The following is a 20,802-nucleotide window of genomic DNA, read 5'->3' as shown; positions in this document are numbered from 1 at the left end:
CCCAGAGATGCAAGGATTCTTCAATATATGCAAATAAATCAATGTGATACACCATATTAAAAAATTGAAGAATAAAAACCATATGATCATCTCAATAGATGAAGAAAAAGGTTTTGACACAATTCAACATCTGTGTATGACAAAAACTCTCCAGAAAGTGGGCATAGAGGGACCCTACCTCAACATAATAAAGGCCATATATGACAAACCCACAGAAAACATCATTCTCAATGGTGAAAAACTGAAAGAATTTCCTCTAAGATCTGGAACAAGACAAGAATGTCCACTCTCACCACTAGTATTCAACATAGTTTTGGAAGTCCTAGCCATGGCAATCAGAGAAGAAAAAGAAATAAAAGGAACACAAATTGGAAAAGAAGTAAAATCGTCACCCTTTTCTGATGACATGATACTATATATAGATAATCCTAAAGATGTCACCAGAAAACTAGTAGAGCTAATCAATAAATTTGGTAAAGTAGCAGGATACAAAATTAATGCACAGAAATCTCTTGCATTCCTATACACTAACAATGAAAAATCAGAAAGAGAAATTAAGGAAGCAATCCCATTCACCATTCCAACAAAAAGAATAAAATACCTAGGAATAAATCTACCTAAGGAGGTAAAACTACTGTACTCAGAAAACTGTAAGACACTGATGAAAGAAATCAAAGATGACAAAAAAAGATGGAGAGATATACCATATTCTGGTTTGGAAAAATCAATATTGTGAAAATGACTATACTACCCAAAGCAATCTACAGATTCAATGCAATCCCTTTCAAATTACCAATGGCATTTTGCACAGAACTAGAAAAAAATATATTAAAATTTGTATGGAGACACAAAAGATCCCAAACAACCAAAACAGTCTTGAGAAAGAAAAACGGAGCTGGAGGAATCAGACTCCCTGATTTCAGACTATAGTACAAAACTACAGTAATCAAAACAATATTGTACTTGCACAAAAACAGAAATATAGATCAGTGGAACAGGATAGAAAGCCCAGAGATAAACCCTCACACCTATGGTCAAGTAATCTATGACAAAGAAGGCAAGGCTATACAATGGAGAAAAGACAGTCTCTTCAATAAGTGGTGTTTGGAAAACTGGGCAGCTATATCTTAAAGAATGAAATTAGAACACTTCCTAACACCATACACAAAAATAAACTTAAAATTGATTAAAGACCTAAATGTAAGACCAGACACTATAAAACTCTTAGAGGAAAACACAGGAAGAACACTCTTTGAAGCAAGATCTTTTTTGACCCACTTCCTAGAGTAATGGAAATAGAAACAAAAATCAACAAATGGGACCTAATGAGACTTAAAAGCTTTTCCACAGCAAAGGAAGCTATAAACAAGACGAATGGGAGAAAATATTTGCAAATGAATCAAAAGACAAAGGATTAATCTCCAAAATATATAAATAGCTCATGCAGCTCAATATTGAAAAAAACAAACAACCCAATCATAAAATGGGCAGAAGACCTAAACAGACATTTCTCCAAAGAAGACGTACAGATGGCCAAGAGGCACATGAAAAGCTGGTCAACATCACTAATTATTAGAGAAATACAAATCAAAACTACAATGAGGTATCACCTCACACTGGTTAGAATGGGCATCATCAGGAAATCTACAAACAACAAATGCTGGAGAGGGTGTGGAGAAAAGGGAACCCTCTTGCACTGTTGGTGGGGAAGTAAATTGATACAGCCAGTATGGACAACAGTATAGAGGTTCCCTAAAAAAATAAAAATAGAATTACCATATGACCCAGCTATCCCAGTACTGGGCATATACCCAGAGAAAACCATAATTCAAGAAGATACATGCACCTCAATGTTCATTGAAGCACTATTTACAATAGCCAGGTCATGGAAACAACCTAGGTGTCCATCAACAGACAAATGGGTATAGAAGATGTGGTACATATATACAATGGAATATAAAGCCATAAAAAGGAACAAAATTGGGTCATTTGTAGAGATGTGGATGGACCTAGAGAGTGTCATACAGAGTGAAGTAAATCAGAAAGAGAAAAACTAATATCGTATATTAACACATATATATGGAACCTAGAAAAATGATACAGATGAACTGGTTTGCAAGGCAGAAATAGAGACACAGAATAGAGAACAAATGTATGGTCACCAAGGGGGGAAAGCTGCGGGGGGGGTCAGGAAATGCGGTGGTGGTGTGATGAATTGGGAGATTGAGATTGACATATATATACACTAATATGTATAAAATAGATAACTAATGACCTGCTGTATATAAAAAAAATTAAATTAAATTAAAAAAAAAAGAATGAACATTAGTGAAAATCTTTGCTCTCTCATTTCCTCTTCTGGTTATGTATCTTCCACTCAGCTCTTGTTTTTAAGCAACCAGAATCCTCATGGTGTCCAGGTCAGCTGCAGCTCTCACCTGTAGGGCTTATGTGTCTCTCCACCCTCCTTGTATTCCAGCCTTCATTTGTTCAGTTCAGTTCTCATTCGTTCACACATAAAATGAATATATATCTCTATATATTCTTCCTTCTATTTACCTCATTCTCAAAGGTTCCAGTGTTTTTTCCCATTCCTTTTGCTTCATGGCATTTAGTTGACATGGTACACTAATTCACCAAAAGGCATTGTTGCATGTTGATGGATTAATGTTTTGTGCCTCCAAGGGAGTTCTTGAAGATTTGGCCTTATTCTCTAATTCCAAAATGTTGATAACTACTTCAATAAAGGAGGAGCTGGCTTTGAGTAATAATCACCTCAAGTCACATGTGTGACAGTCAATCCTACCTAAATGTGTGTCAATCCTAGCCTTAAAATTAAGCTGGAGAAGATTCGTATGGGAATCTAGATCTTGGAAATTTCACATTGATTTTTTTTTTTCGTTCTGTTGAATCTACATTCAACAGAACGAAAAAAAAATTGTGGTTCTAAAGCTTTCTAATGGAAGCTTATGGTTATGGGATATGCCTGGTCCTATTTACTCTAAGCTAAGTATGTACACTTTGAGCTATGCTTTTTAGCCTGAGAATTTCAGAAAATCTGAATAAAGAGCTCTGAGAAAGAAATTGTATGGAAAAAACAATCATATAGGACATGATAAGCAGGTGACATGGTGGGTGGAATGTCAGACACCAAGAAACCCAAGTTGTGGCTCTAGCTCATTTATGACAAATCTGGTCTATCCCTTAACCTCTCTGGGTGAGATTCCTCAATTATAAGGTGAGGTGATTGTTGATGCTTCTCTGCTGACCCCCTGAGGCTCCATCTACCAAGTGAAACCCACTGGATTAGATAACCTCTTATGCTTTTTCCAGCTGCCCCAAACCACATAGGTTTTGATTATACTTTCCTATTAGAAACTAAAACTGGGATTCAATAGGGTAACTCCCCTTTATTGATGAGAGATTCTTTGAGATCAAAGAAAAACTTGTTTTCTGTGACACATCTTTTACTAGGAATCCTATGATTGAACTCCTGCCAGAACTTCTGGAATTTAAAATTCTCCAAGGTTGGGCTTCCCTGGTGGCGCAGTGGTTGAGAGTCTGCCTGCCGATGCAGGGGACGCGGGTTCGTGCCCTGGTCCGGGAAGATCCCACATGCCGCTGAACGGCTAGGCCCGTGAGCCATAGCCGCTGAGCCTGCACGTCCGGAGCCTGTGCTCCGCAATGGGAGAGGCCACAACAGTGAGAGGCCCACGTACCGCAAAAAAAAAAAAAAATTCTCCAAGGTATATAATGAATACATATTTAGTATTTTATTTCTCCTAGGGACAAACTTCTTTCTCTTTGAATGCACGTAAAAAAGCGAAGCTAACATTTCCGCTAGCCTGAGCAGTGACTGTTCTGTAGAAAGTGAGATTGGGGCTTTCAGGCGCCAAGGCCATTCTTAGCTGAAAGCCTTGTCTTATGGCTCTCTAAGACAATCCTGGATGGGCCAAGTGGGCATTTCCTTGGGGTTTCTCTTTGTTTGGGGGCAGCATCAGATACCTTGTGCTTGCCCAGCTTCAAGACCAAAGAAAGAGCCCGGAGCCAGTGACAGAGTTATCAACAGTTTAATGGATGGGGGATCTTACACATCTGAAGCAAGGTCCTGGAGCAACATCCCACCGTGTGTGGCAGATGGCAGGCAGGACATGGTAGCAGTCTTCGCTCCTGGGGGTAAGGGGAGGTTACCGTTACTGGAGCTCGGAAGTTACCAGGGAAACCAACAGAGGAGTACGCCTCTCACTGCCCCTTTGATAAGCTATCATAGTGGCTAAAGTTAGAACAATCATTAGCTGGGGCCTGGGGCAAGTATGTAAGAAGGTCAATCAGGTGAGTGGGGTGTAGGTGTGGCAGGCACTGGTCGGGCAGGGGATGTACAGAGAGCAAGAGAACAGCTATCTTGAGTGGTCTGACCATACATATGTGTTTGTCTTCTCGTCAAACTGTCTCGCTCTTTCAGGCCCTTCTTCTATTTCCTGTGTCTCTCAGCCCTCAAACCCTCTCTCTGTGACTTTCCCAGAGGAGAATTGTGACAGGGTATCAGCCATATCCTCTAAAATAACCTGCTTTTTCCCGCAGCTCTTCTAGGTTATGATTATTCCAAGTAACAGCTCTTTTAAGGACACTGTTCAGAGTCCTATAGATTAGCTTTGGGAAAACAAATCTATATAAATACTCACTGTCATAATCTTAACTGCCCCCTCAGCAACTTTCTCTTTTTCTCTGAAGCAGAGAAATGATCTGTTGATTTCTCCTTTGGGTCAGAATGTATTCTCAGATACCCAAAGAGTTCCAGGATGTGACGCTTCTCTCTTTGTGGAGGATAATTCAGGAATCTAGGGAGCTTGGCAAAATCCTCCAATTGATATTTACTTCCTTGGGCAAAGCAACACACAATGAATCAAGGCTCAGAAACAGCTCTGGGCTTATAATAGTTCCCTGAGGTAATTATGCAAAGTAAACGCTAATAAAATCATGGGTTATACACATAAGAACAACTTAAATCCATGCTTCATTTAAGCTCATTGTGATGAGCAGATATTTAGCGTTCATTTCAAGGTAGCGTAATCTGTTCTTCAGGGGAAGGCAGTTAGATGATGAAGAAAATCACATCCTGAGGGATGACAGGTGACTTGGACCTTGGACTTTTCTAGTGTGTGTGTGTGTGTGTGTGTGTGTGTGTGTGTGTGTGTGTGTGTGTCTAGTTTTCATTGTCTAATCCTTCAAAGCTGAGAGGTGGGAGGGATTCTAATTAGGGACACCTCTATGGAAAGGGACCATGTGTCCTAGAGATGGATGTCTCCACCATCTCTGGTGCATGGCTGCATGTCATCAGACCACTGCCTACTTTTCCTTGGAAGGAAGAATAATTCAAACTCATAACACTGAAAGGATTAGGAAATTGTCTGAGTCAGTTTGGGCTGTTATAACAAAATACCATAGCCACACTGACTTATAACAACAGAAATTTATTTCTCACAGTTCTGGAGGCTGGAAAGTCAGAGATCAAGGCATGGGCAGATTTGATGCCTGGTGAGGGCCCACTTTCTGATTCATAGATGGAGGTGTTTTTGCCATTAACCGCACATGGTGGAAGGACAAGGTTTCTCTCTAGGGTCTCTTTTTGTAAGGGCATTAATCCCGTTTATGAGGTCTCTGCCTTTATGATCCAATTACCTCCCAAAGGCCCCACCTTCCTGTACCATCACCTTGCAGGTTGTGCTTTCAACATATGAATTTTCAGTCCATTGCAGAAATAGTATACTTTGATGTAGTTTTCTGATTTTGTAGGAGGATTAACTGCATTATAAAGGACTTCAAATTCTTGTCCTTGAAGACCCGTTAAGGTCAGTCATTGTGTTCCCTAATTCCACTCATTTTCAGGCCCTACTGTCTGTGAGATAGAGGCCAGTTCTAACCAGGTTAATCTTCAGTAAGGCAGGAGATGAGTTTTAGAAGGCTTATCCATTGGCGGGTGAAATCTGGAACCTTGCCACGTGTACTTGGGGTGTGGAAGAAAGTCTGCTTCTGACATGCCACAGAGCAGCTCTGAACTATGACATCTGATTGGCACCCACCTCCTAATCTTTCCCAGGTGTCAGGCAATATCAGTTAGGATCTGGGTTTCTTTATTCTAATACTTCAGAGATATGGAACTCATTATCATTTCTAATAACCAGACTTATGGTTTAAAAAATAATAATAACATGGATGATGGCTTCAGTTTTATTTAACACATTCATTTAGCATTATGTAGAATGAACTTTTTCAAGCATTTTACGTGGATTATTTTTATTTCATTCTTACAACAATCCTATGAAACGTTTTTTATCCTCACTTTATAGTTCAGAAAATGGGAACTTTGAAAGGTTGGTTAACCTGTCTGAGTAAGCCAGAACGTTGCAAAGCCAGTATTGGAAGCCAGACTTCCAGACTCTAGAACATGCCTTGTAATCAATCCTCTAGTTGTCCATTACATCACAAGCTTCTCTTTCTGAGGACCCCGGTAAGAAACTCTTCAAGCCAGATACATGTCGTTCTAGCATCTGGTTTGTTTACATCTGATGGAAACACTACCAATCTCAGGCACCTATAGCTGTGTACTAACATTAAATTTTGGCTTTATACATTTTCCCTGTGCCCGGATCTTCTCATTTTATGATTTTCATTGTGTGGTATGTGTTTCAGTGTATTGGTTAGAGTACTATTTGCAGCTGCTACATCTTTCTCTGGCTTTGCAAAAAGAAGTTCATAGTTTGCTCGCACAGCCGTTCAGTGCTGGTGTTCCCAGCTGGTGGGCTGCCTTCCTCATGGTGATTCAGGGACTGAAGCTGCCTTCATTATGTGGCTCAGCCTTCTCTTAGGGTTGCACAGTCCTCTGTGTCCAGTAGCAAATGGAGAATGAGAGGATGGAGTGGGCACACTTGCTTCTCAAGCAGCGTGGCTGGAAGTGACACATGTCAGTCTGCTTGGTATGAACAATTCACATGATACCACTTTGAGGCACGAGGACTAAGAAATGTGATCTTTGGTTGTGCATCTGCTTCTTGGCAACAGCTATATATGCTGAATGGGTGAACCAGAGTCTTTGGTGAACAGTCGGCCATCCTTGCCATGTTTGATAACATGTAGATGCCCTTTGTAAAATGGTTAGGTACAAGTAAATGGTAAAGATTATGGAAATAGCATAGCAGCTGCAAATCTGGAACCAGTATGGCTGCATGAGTTCTGGAAAGCTTTGTGCCTACTGGGCCAAAGTCTCTGGATGTGTTTGTACAGTTTATGTGACTGGGCTTCTGTCTTGATGTGGGATTAAGTTCATCCTTCCAGGGCCTGCCAGATAATATGACTGTCACTTGATGCCTTATATCTGGGGTGCTAGGCCACCATGTCTGTCCTTACTTCTGCTCTCTAGGTTCCTCCTTCAAAGCTAGTAGAGCACCCATAACTGTAAAGCTGACACCTACCTGTCTTTGAACACAGCCAGGACCTGAACACTCGATGCCCAGAAATCTCCTCTATTAGTTCCTGGGATGGGGTTTCCTTTGGATGTCCCTTGTTTGCAATGAGTTCTTAGTAGTTGGTTTTCTAAGGCCTTGGCTCCAACCCATAGCAGGGAGATATCTCCCTCATATCTTGAACTGACTAGTAGGTTGCTATCTGCATCTAACCTAGCAGATGGTCTTCAGGAAGGTACAACTTCATTTCCTATACTCTTCTGTCTCTCCTCTGACTATTCTGATCTAGCCCCCTCTTCACTGAGTGTCCAGTTCCAAACACAGAATGTATATAGGCCTGACTCAGTCATTTTCTACTTCATGTGCTCTTTTCTCCCATTATTAATACTTTGTCAGATTCTCTATACCCCCATCTGATCATGAACCTGCCACCTCACTAACACTAGGGCTGCTTCATTCTGTTCATATTCACTAGCCTTTGATTTCCATCTTAACTCAAATGCAGGCAAATACTGATAGACCAGAAGAGAGATACACATCTTAAGTCAGATGACCCTGTATCAGGGAGGTAGCCCAGATGATCTGAGGACTGTGGCTTCATTTCACCTTCCCATAGCAACTCAGTATTCCCAACACAACAGTGACAGAGAGTAGATGAATCAAGTTCACTTAACCTTTTCACATATCTGGACTCCCAAGTTAGGTGGCATTAACGATCATGTGTGGCTGGATTCATGGTCTATATTTCTCCCACCTCGAAAACAAGGAGACAAAAAGGAATGAGAGCACCCAAACCATCTTACACAAATTTCTTTTAGGCAGAATGTTTCAGCTAACAAATAAAAAATTCATGCTTTAAAGAGCACAAAGGAAATACCCACCGAAGAGGACTTTCCCCTTTGGATTCTCATCCCGCAGTACAGGGCACAGCTTGGGAGATATTCATGTCGCTGGGTAGGAGACAAGTTAGTAAAGGCTGCTCCTTTGTGCTGATTGTGTTTCATTTTTTACTGTTTGCCCTTTCTGTGTATAGAGCAGTGTCACGAAAGAAAATGTTATTACTCAAAGAAGTGTAACTGTATTCTAGGGTTCAATGCATTATACACTGTGTGGACTCTATACAAATTTCTTTACCATCCAGACCTGAATCGGGGTCAACAGTTAAAAATAATGGAAACAGTGATGATACAAATAGACTAGCACTGGATCATGCCACCTGTTTAGGAAGCTTTAGGGCCCTTCCGCACCAAAGAAGAAGCCTCCATGGCTGAGAAATTTATTTTCCCTGATAACCTCTTATCAATTTTAGTTGGGTTGCCAAGCAGACTGAAAGCCACCTTTCTGGTGATTTATTTGGTTCATACAGTGGTTCTTTAATGTTTGGAATTTGTATGATGTTAGCCGGGATTGTGTTCTCCAGTTCACCACAGACCATTTTCACACTCTCTCAGGATGTGGGGACATTTTATTTGGTAAACTTTCATTTAAAGGGTTTGAGTAAAATTAGTGTTTCCTTGGACCCTATGAGAATACATTTAGATGTCATTTAAAGGGGGAAGAGATAATGGAATTAATATTTATTGAGCAGCTACTTTCTGCCAGGTACTTTATTTGTATATTATTTCATTTAGTACCCACAAAAACGTTTTGAGTAAGCCAATACCTTCCATTTCACAAATGAGTAGACTAATATTGTATAAGTAGCCCCCATATACTTAGCAGAGCAGTACGTGGAGAATGACCTTTAAATCTTATTTCTAGAACTTTCCTTCCTTCAGCCTCTGACTCACAAGGTTTATAGGGACTACAGACAGTCACATGCCTATGCTTGTTAAATGAAAACCAGCAATAAATACTAATAATGTGAGGACAAAAATATCATTTTGAAACTAGGGCACGATACTATGTGTCTTTCCTTCTTTTCTTGAACAAAACACCCACTGATTTCAAGGGCACTTTTGTGTTGATAAAAATCTTGAGGTAATCTTCTAGTCCTTGATTATGAGTTAGGTATATATATATATATATATATATATGAAATCATGTTTTCTATTTTTCACGTATCCACAGTATAATAGGAGTAGGTGGTAATTTTGCTGTTTAATGCGGTCACGTTTACGCAGTGCATAGGAATACATGCTGAGTTTTGTGGTCGAAAACATCTAAGTCTGACATAAACCATGTAAACATGGATATTTACCTGTTATTATGCTACCAATACTGCCATTTCCATCTTGCAAAAAATGTATGTGTCAGGTATATAAAAGTATATATACTGATATGTGTATATATTTTTTTCATACTTTGACATGTATTCCATCCATCAGTTGTACTTTCTAAGAAGCTTATGGAAGAAGCTATGGTAGTAATACCACACAGTAGAAACCCTGTCATTTTAAGATACGAAAAAGTAGCAAGAGATAAATGGTTTTGTTATTGACTGAAGGAGAGTAGAATGACCCCATGATTCAGATCTGATTGACTTAATGACCTCATTGCGTATGGACAGTGTCAGAAGGCCATCAGGAAACAATCATTTGCCTTAAGAATGTTGTTACTTTTTAAAGGCATGACTCCAGCCTTATCAGAATGTCAGAACAGCAGTCCTGGCAACTGCATTTGTTGACTGGCAGGAAACCCATCTGTAAGCCAGTGATATGAGAATCTGGCATCTGTGGAATGTGATTTTATTTTACTGAGAGTAAAGAAGCTGTGTCCTTGGAAATGATGAACACTGAATTTGTTAGGGGATTGTGACTGTTGTGCCTTTTCTCTTAATTTCTACCGGAGCTAAGAAAGGACCTAACCTGTTCCCTATAATTCAGATGAAGAGAACTGGGGGCTAGGGCCTGACAAAGGCATTCAAAACAGGATTCTTAACCTTTTTGATACCGTAGCTCCCTTTGCAGGCAGTTAAAGCTTGTGGATGCCTTCTCAGTAGGTTTTAAATGCATAAAATAAAATGTTTAAGTTTATAAGGAAAATCAACAATTATATAAATATATTAAAAAAATTTTGTGCTGAAAAAAATGTGCTTTTTGATTAATGAAGCATTGATGACTATAAACACCATTTTAAGATCTGAGAGAATAGTAATATGTAAAGATAAGTGATTTCTATTAGTGATAAACTCATAGGTAGTGCTAATACTACTGGGATTTGTTATCTACATAAGTTCATAGTTGAGGTGAATTCTCAATTTCAGTTAAAGGCTTTGAAAAATCTAACTTTTTCCCTTGCACATTCACAAACTCCTGATTTCTATTCTTCTCATGTGTCTCTGTACACCAGGTTAAGGAAATCTGCTTCAGAATGGTCAAGGAGGGAGCAAAGGATGGGGGCTGTTACAATTAAGTCCATTTGGGGGATTTTTGAAGATGACTCACTGGTGTATGTCAGTAGCATTTATATGATAAAATAAGGACAGAGGCTTCACTCTTAGTCATGATGCCTCTATAGAAGCATCTTTTAGGATCTAGTATCAATTGTTATAAAGAAACATTTAACCTAAGTTGAACGATTCTGATTGTTTCACTGCAGTTTCTTAAGAAGTTTGAATTCTAGAAAAAGTAATTTTGATCGTTTTTATTAAACACCATATCTGACACTATTCTAATTAAAATGCTCTTGTTATTTAAAGACTACTTATCTGCATATATACATAGAAAATTATCTGGAATGTTGTTCACTAATAGCTGGTAATGATTATTGCTGAGTGGAGGTTCGGACATTTATTTTTGTCTCTAAGGTGAGTGAATTCAGTCCATTATTTAAACATTTGGTATTGAAGGGAAGCAGGTATATGACCACAGCTTTAAATGAAAAGGGGAGACAGAAGTGTATTCGTGTACAGAGGAAAAGCAGCAACGAACGGAGAGATATTGGAATTGCAAGAAAGTACAAGTGGTGGAATAAATGCTGACAGCAGGCAGAGCAATGTTATCAAGAGAATGGATGTTAAAAGGAGAAACAACACTTATTTCTTGAGATGAGATCTAAGGCAGTATTGTCCTCAGAGTCAGGAAACAGAAGCCCCCTGCCTTGGACCCCATGCTTGAGGATCCTATTTGGCTTTCCTCAGGGTACACACACCTATTCCCACAGGGCCAGGAGTTCATCAGATCAAGGGGCATGCCACCCAAGCTTGTGCATATGGTTACTTAACCCTGCTCCATTTTCCCAGCACCTGGAAAGGCTCTGGCTGAGCCCAGGGCTTACATGGACTTTTTGCTCAGGTCTGTCATCATAATGTAGGCCCCATTGCTAGTGTATACACATCTATGCTTGAGAGGTAATCAAGGGATTTTGTTTTTGGGTGTGTGTGTGGATGAACATGTAGTTTGGGTATCCAGAAGTGCATGTACAAAGCTACTTAAAGTCCAGGATGGAGCTAGGAATGAAGACTAGAACAGGGCAGGCTAAAGGCTAGGGTAGGAACCTGGGGCCTCTGGGCTACTGTCTTCCTGCTGCCAGATTCCATTATAAAACTTGGAGTGGGCACCTAAATTTCAACTTCTAAGTTTCACCTTGGCCTGTTGAATCATTATACTTTGTATAATTATTAAGGTGGGAGGATAGAACATATTTATTTCAGTAATTTTTTAGATTAACTTATACCTTAAAATATTTAAAATATGGGAAATGGGTCTCCGTTTCTACTTTGGTCCACAAATGTGGCCTTGATCTAAGCTACGTGTGGAAGACAAAGGGTCTGAAGAGAGAAGAATTCATGTTGGATGGGTCAACGCGCTCAGTAACTCTGGAGTCAAGCTTTTCCGGGGATGGTGAGAGGAGTGGGATGGGGCAGTGCAGAGAACACGAGCTAATTTGAATTTACTAGGGACAGGCGCGACAAGTAGTCAAAGATCAGAAGGAGCAGTCAGGGCACACATGTGAGACAGTGTGTGCATCCTTGTGATGCTCCTGTGGTGACGTTCAGGGGTGCAGTGCAGTTACTCAGACCCATTCATCTATCTATCTATTCAGCACATGTTCACTGAGAACCTATGGATGACACACACTGTTCTATGTAACAGGGATAACTTCATGAACACAACTGACAGAGCCTTGCTCTCCTGAAGCTAAAGTTTTCCCTTTTCAGAATTGTTAGGAGCAACACAACTTCTCAATGGGCTACATAGTAAGGACAGAAATCAAAACACATGTACTTCTGACTTAGTAAATAATCACTCTAATGTAAAAGTTACATTCAACTAGTAGTGTCATAAGTGAGTAAACACTGCTTAGCGGTACAGAGATATAGCCACCATTTATTGTCTCTTTTAAAAAGCGTTTTACCCAAGCTATCTTTCAGCGTTTTGCTTTCCACAATTTTTCTCTTTTCTTTCTGGATTGACAGAGAAGCAAGTAAAAGAAAATTCTCCTACACATTTCCACTACTGGCTTAATGACTAACATTCACCTCACAATCCAGCCATCTGTCTAAGTGCTTGGATGTGCTGCGCTCTTTGCTCACTTGTAAAAAGGCAAACTTATACCTGGCTTGTTTTCCCCTTTGATGTGAATTACTCACATTACAAACACAAGTACGAGAGAAGCTGGAGGCCTCAGAATTTCCTGATGGAATTCCTGCTGTGGTCTGACTGGGGTGGCTTGTCTTCACTTGTTTGTATCATGGTGGCATGATGATGATAATGCTGAATTAGTGTGGCTCACTGACTTCTTAGATGGTGCTTTTCAAATAGAATGTATTATCGAGTACAATTAAATCAAAGAGTGACATGAAAAAGGTTTCCTTTTTCTAAACTTAATTTAAAATTTTAAAATGTTTAGAAAGACACTGGGTTTTGACACTAGTCTCAGTGTCTCAATTTCCTCATTTGTAAAATAGGGGTAATAATATCTAAGCTGTAGAGTTTTTTGTGAAGATTAAAACAAATGATGTACTTAAAGAAACTAGTATGTTGCTGTACTGATACTACTTGATATATTATACATGTTACAATTAGCACTGAATAATAGCAGTGCTATTGAGCATAATAGCTCAATAATATGAGCCAAAAGATTGTATTGAGCATTTACTATGTGACTGTGTTATATCTGACAATATAATAGTAGACAAAGGCTCTCATCTCATTGAGCTTAAGTGTAGCAATTACTTGTAGCAATTTTAGTGTTACTGTTTTTAGCACAATGTGATGACATTCTCCAATATTTCTATTTTTTAATTTTCTGTCCCTAATATAAACATTGAAAAGTATTATCAGAGTGCCTCCTATATAATAGATCTTTAATAAATGTTTTTCAAATAAACAGATAATTACTACAGACATGGAGTTAATTTGAAAAAGCCAGAAAGTATAATAACTACCTATATTAGGGAGGACAGAAGTCTTTACTAATGTAGGTCTCAATAAATGTTTAGTGGAAGTTGTTTTCAGATTACTGTCATAAAAGGCTGTAGTAGGAAATACAGAGTGAGGCCATGCAGGTTGGTGGAAAAGAAGGCAAGTCTCCTGGAATTTTACTTATTTTTGAGCTAAGGGTGGCAATTATTCTGGGCCATTTAAAAAAAGTTCCTCTGTTCCTCCCTTCTTCCCTTCCTCCCTTCTACTCTTCTTCCCTTCCTCCCTTTCTCCCTTTCCTTCTTTCTTCCTTCCTATCTCCCTCCCTTCCTTTCTTTCTTTTTCTTTCTTTCTCTTTCTTTTCTTTCTTTCTTTCTTTCTTTTTCTTTCTTTCTTCTTTCTTTCTTTCTTTCTTTCTCTCTCTCTCTTTCTTTCTTTCTTTCTTTCTTTTCTTTCCCAGCTTTGTTGAGATAAGATCAACATATAATGTTGTATGTTTAATTTTTACAACCTCTTGAGTTGATTTACTTATATATTGCAAAATGATTACCAACATAGTGTTAGCTCACACCCCCATCACCTTGCATAATTACCATTTCTTTTTCTGTGGTGGGAACATTTAAGATTTATTTTCTTAAAAACTTTCAAGTATATGCTACATTATTGTTAACTATATTCACAATTATATAGTGTCATCAGAACTTATCCATCTTACAACTGAAACTGTATACCCTTTGACCAACATCTTCCCAGTTCCCCAGCCCCTGGCCCCTGGTAATCACCATTCTACTCTCTTTCTATCAGTGTGGCTTAAAGATTCTACATATAAGTGATATCATGTGGTATTTGTCTTTCTTTGTCTGACTTATTTTACTTAGCACAATGTCCTCAAGGACATAGTCATTCATCTATACATACATATATACATAGCCATTCATCTGTTGACAGACACTTAGGTTGTTTCCATATTTTGGCTATTGTGAATAGTGCTACAATGAACACAAAAGTACAGAGATCTCTTTGAGATTCTTTTTTCATTTCCTTTGGATATACACTCAGAAATGGATTGCTGAATCATATGGTAGTTCTATTTTTAGCTTTTTTGAGGAATCTTCATACTGTTTTCCATAGCAGCTGCATCAATTTACATTCCTACCAACAATGCACAAAAGTTCTCCTTTATCTGCATCCTTACCAGCACTTGTTATTTCTTATTTTTTTATGATAGCTATTCTAATAGATGTGAGGTGATATCTCCTTATAGTTTGGATTTGCATTTTCCTGATGATTAATGATGTTGAGCATCTTTTCATGTACCAGTTGGCCATTTGTATGTGTTCTTTGGAAAAATGTCTGTTCAGATTCAACTGGTTTTCAAATTGGGTATGGGTCCATTTCTGGTATCTATTTTGTTTTATTTATCTATATTCCTATTTGTGTATCCATATCACATGTTATAATAAGTATTAAAATCAGAAAGTGTTAGCCTTCTAAACTTGTTTTGCTTTTTACAAAGTTATTTAGGGCATTTTAGGTCCTTTGCATTTGCATATGAATTTCAGAATCAATTACTAATTTATTTTTTAAAAACCTGCCAGGTTCTCCATAAATGGTTTTACCAATTTACATTCCCACCAACAGTGTAAGAGGGTTCCCTTTTCTCCACACCCACTCCAGCATTTATTGTTTGTGGAATTTTTGATGATGGCCATTCTGACTGGTATGAGGTGATACCTCGTTGTAGTTTTGATCTGCATTTCTCTCATAATTAGTGATGTTGAGCATCATTTCATGTGCCTCTTGATCTTTTGTATGTCTTCTTTGGAATAACATCTATTTAGATCTTCTGCCCATTTTTTTTTTTTTTTTACATCTTTATTGGAGTATAATTGCTTTGCAATGTTGTATTAGTTTCTGCTGTACAACAAAGTGATTCAGCTATATGTATACATATATCTCCATATCCCCTCCCTCTTGCATCTCCCTCCCACCCTCCTTATCCCATCCCCTAGATGGTCACAAAGCACTGAGCTGATCTCCCTATACTATGTAGCTGCTTCCCACTAGCTATCTATTTTACATTTGGCAGTGTATATATGTCAGTGCTACTCTCTCACCTCATCCCAGCTTAGCCTTCCCTCTCCCCGTGTCCTCAAGTCCATTCTCTACGTCTGCATCTTTATTCCTGTCCTGCCCCTAGGTTCATCAGAACCATTTTTAAAAAATTAGATTCCATATATATGTGTTAGCATATGGTATTTTTTTTTCTCTTTATGACTTACTTCACTCTGTATGACAGACTCTAGGTCCATCCACCTCACTACAAATAACTCAATTTCGTTTCTTTTTATGGCTGAGTAATATTCCATTGTACATATGTGCCACATCTTCTTTATCCATTCATCTGTCGATGGACACCTAGGTTGCTTCCATGTCCTGGCTATTGTAAATAGAGCTGCAATGAACATTGTGGTACATGACTCTTTTTGAATTATGGTTTTCTCAGGGTATATGCCCAGTAGTGGGATTGCTGGGTCATATGGTGGTTTTATTTTTAGTTTTTTAAGGAACCTCCATACTGTTCTCCATAGCAGCAGTATCAATTTACATTCCAACCAACAATGCAAGAGGGTTCCCTTTTCTCCACACACTCTCCAGCATTTATTGTTTGTAGATTTTTTGATAATGGCCATTCTGAATGGTGTGAGGTGATAACTCATTGTAGTTTTGATTTGCCTTTCTCTAATGATCAGTGATATTGAACATCCTTTCATGTATTTGTTGGTAATCTGTGTATCTTCTCTGGAGAAATGTCTATTTAGATCTTTTGCCCATTTTTGGATTGGGTTTTTTTTTTTTTTTGCTATTGAGCTGCATGAGTTACTTGTATGGTTTGAAGATTAATCCTTTGTCAGTTGCTTCATTTGCAAATATTTTCTCCCATTCTGTGGGTTGTCTTTTCATTTTGTTTATGGTTTTCTTTGTTGTGCAAAAGGTTTTAAATTTAATTAGGTTCTATTTGTTTGTTTTCCCCTAAGAGTTTTATAGTATCCAGGCTTATATTTAGATCTTTAATTCATTTTGAGTTTATTTTTGTGTATGGTGTTAGGGAGTGATCTACTTTCATTCTTTTATATGTAGCTGTCCCGTTTTCTCAGCACCACTTATTGAAGACACTGTTTCATATCCATTGTATATCCTTACCTTCTTTGTCATAGATTAGGTAACCATAGGTGCATGGATTTGTTTCTAGATTTTCTAACCTGTTCCATTGACCTATATTTCTCTTTTTGTGCCTGTACCATACTGTTTTGATTACTGGAGCTTTGTAGTACAGTCTGAAGTCAGGGCACCTGATTCCTCTAGCTTTTTTTTCCTTTCTCAAGATTGCTTTGGCTTTTTAGGGCCTTTTGTTTCTCCATACAAATTTTAAGATTTTTTGTTCTAGTTCTGTGCCAAATGTTATTGGTAATTTGACAGGGATTGCATTGAATATGTCGGTTGCTTTGGGCAGTATAGTCATTTTCACAATATTGATTCTTTCAATCCAAGAACATGGTATATCTCTCCATCTGTTTGTGTCATCTTTGATTTCTTTCATCAGTGTCTTATAGTTCTGAGGTCTTTTGCCTCCTTAGGTAGGTTTACTCCTAGGTATTTTATTCTTTTTGATGCAGTGGTAATTGGTATTGTTTCCTTAATTTCTCTTTCTCATCTTTCATTGTCACTGTATAGGAATACAGGAGATTTCTCTTTATTAATTTTGTATCCTGCAACTTTACCAAATTCATTGATGAGTTCTGCTAGCTTTTTGGTAGTATTTGTAGGATTTTCTATGTATAGTATCATGTAATCTGAAAACAGTGACAGTTTTACTTCTTTTCCAATTTGGATTTTTCATTTCTTTTTCTTCTCTGATTGCCCTGGCTAGGACTTCGAAAACTATGTTGAATAATAATTGTAAGAGTGGACATCCTTGTCCTGTTCCTGATCTTAGAGGAAATGCTTTCAGTTTTTCACCATTGAGAACAATGTTTCCTGTGGGTTTGTCATATATGGCCTTTATTATGTTGGGCTATGTTCCCTCTATACCCATTTTCTGGAGAGTTTTGATCATAAATTGCTGTTGAATTGTGTCAAAAGCTTTTCCTGCATCTATTGAGATGATCATATGGTTTGTTGTTTTTTTTTTTTTTTGCGGTATGCGGGCCTCTCACTGTTGTGGCCTCTCCCGTTGCAGAGCACAGGCTCCGGATGCGCAGGCTCAGCGGCCATGGCTCATGGGCCCAGCTGCTCTGCGGCATGTGGGATCTTCCTGGACCGGGCACAAACCCGTGTCCCCTGCATCGGCAGGCAGACTCTCAACCACTGCGCCATGAGGGAAGCCCTGATCATATGGTTTTTATTCTTCAGTTTGTTAATGTGTTGTAGCACATTAATTCACATATATTAAAGAATCCTTGCATCCCTGGGATAAATCCCACTTTATCATGGTGTGTGATCCTTTTAATGTGTTGTTGAATTTGGTTTGCTAGTATTTTGTTGATGATTTTTGAGTGTATGTTCATCTGTGATATTGGCCTGTGATTTTCTTTTTCTGTGATATCTTTGTCTAATTTTGGTATCAGGGTGATGGTGGCCTCGTCTCCATCACTTGGGAGTGTTCATTCCTGTGTTCCTGCAATTTTTTGGAAGAGTTTCAGAAGGGTATGTGTTAACTCTTCTCTAAATGTTTGATAGAATTTGTTGTGAAGCCATCTGGTCCTAGACTTTTGTTTGTTGAGAATTTTTAAATCACAGTTTCAATTTCAATACTTGTGATTGGTTTGTTCATATTTTCTATTTCTTCCTGGCTCAGTCTTGGAAGGTTGTTACTTTCTAAGAATTTATCCATTTCTTCCAGGATGTCCATTTTATTAGCGTATAGTTGCTTGTAGTAGTCTCTTATGACTTTCTGTATTTTTGTGGTATCTGTTGTAACTTCTCTTTTTCAGTTCTCATTTTATTGATTTGAGTCCTCTCCCTTTTTGTCTTGATGAGTCTGGCTAAAGGTTTATCAATTTTCTTTATCTTCTCAAGAACAAGCTTTTGTTTCATTGATCTTTGCTATTGTTTTCTTTGTCTCTATGTTATTTATTTCTGCTGTGATCTTTATGATTTCTTTCCTTCTACTAACTTTGGGTTCTTTTTGTTCCACTTTCTGTAGTTGTTTTAGGTGTAAGCTTAGGTTGTTTATTTGAGATTTTTCTTGTTTTCTGAGGTAAGATTGTATTGCTAATAACTTCCCTCTTAGAACTGCTTTTGCTGCATCCTGTAGGTTTTGGATCATAGTGTTTTCATTGTCATTTGTCTCTAAGTATCTTTTGTTGTTGTTTTTGAAGTAGAAAAGGATAGCTTTGTTGCTTTGCTAAGCAAAGCGATACACACCAAGCTTCTGCCTTAGAAAAACTATGTGTCCCTGTCTCTATGTAGTTTTTGATTTCCTCTTTGATTTCTTCAGTGATCCATTGGTTGTTTTGTAATATTGTTTAGCCCCTAGTGTTTTTTATGTTTTATTTTTTCCTGTAATCGATTTCTAATCTCATAGCATTTTGGTCTAATGTCATAGCATTTTGGTCAGAAAAGATTTCAATTTTCTTAAATTTACCAAGGCTTGATTTGTGGATCCCGATGTGACCTATCCTGGAGAATGTTCCATGTTCACTTGAGAAGAAAGTGTATTCTGCTGCTTTTGGATGGAATGCTATAAATATGAATTAAATCCATCTGGTATAAATTTTCATTTAAGGTCTGTGTTTCCTTATTGGTTTTCTTTCTGGATGATCTTTCCATTGATGAAAGTGAGGTGGTAAGGCCTCCACTATTATTGTGTTACTGTTGATTTCCCTTTATATGGCTGTTAGCATTTGCCTTATATATTGAGGTGTTTCTATGTTGGGTGCATGTATATTACCAATTGTTATATCTTCTTCTTGGATTGATCCATTGATATTATGTAGTGTCCTTCCTTGTCTCTTGTAACTGCTTTTGTTTTAAAATCTATTTTTGTGTGATATGAGTTGCTGTTGTGTGCTATTCCTGCTTTCCTTTGATTTCCACTTGCATGGAATAACTTTTTCCATCCCCTCACTTTAAGTCTTTATGTGTCCCTAGATCTGAAGTGGGTCAACACCCAAAACCCATGTTTATGTGCCCACAAAGTCTACAGTTGCTAAAACTTGGACCCATATTGGCTGCAGGAGCACTCATTGTCCATTCAGATGTTCTGCAGGTGCTAAGTTTACAGACACTCATGGAGGTTCAATCCACAGTTTGCACAGTTGTGAGGAGAGATTTCAGCTTTTTTACCTTAGTTGCATGGCCCCTGTACCTTAGCCATGGTTTCAGCCCCATCTCTGCATGAGGGCCCCCCACAGGGGTCTGCTCCCGAGACTGCCCTGGAGCACACAAGTCCACCCTGGTGAGGAGGGGGCACAGAGGAGGCAGGGAACAGGATTGCAAGAGCACCCACCATGCTGAGGATGGGCCATGGAGGGAGAGGGGGCTGTTGCTGGGGTCGTGTGAATGCTTGCTGCAGCTGGGATGGGGCATGGTGGAGGAGGCAGTGACCACTGGGGTCATAAGAGTGCCTGCCCTGGCAGGAACGCTTCCTAGTGCCCAGGGAAGCAAGGGCTGGCATGTTGGGAGAGAGGCTGCCATGGTGATCCCACTCTTTGCACGTCATTCAACAATGAAGCTTTGCTTCTATGTTGGTCCATGTTTCCTCCACGAGTATTCCCATTTGCAGATTTCCTCACTCCTGTCCCCTCAGGCTGTCTCCTGACAGCCAACAGTAGTCCTCTCCCCGAGTCTGCTCTCCAAACCCCACATTCCAGTACCTAGTGCCTGTCTGCACTGGAGGACCCATCTCTTGGACTGCGGTGCATAGGGCTGTGGTAAGGACCATCTGTGTAGGTCTCACTCTGTCCTGCCTGCCACAGAATGGTTTCTGCTCTCTCCTCTGATAGTACCTGAAGCTCCCCTTCTGTCCCAACTGA

Source organism: Monodon monoceros, unplaced genomic scaffold (genome assembly GCF_005190385.1).
Source record: "Monodon monoceros isolate NGI ecotype Baffin Bay Population unplaced genomic scaffold, NGI_Narwhal_1 Super_Scaffold_8, whole genome shotgun sequence".
NCBI classification, from domain to species: Eukaryota; Metazoa; Chordata; class Mammalia; order Artiodactyla; family Monodontidae; genus Monodon; species Monodon monoceros.
The sequence above is the reverse complement of the archived record's forward strand: the minus strand, read 5'-3'. Positions refer to the sequence as shown.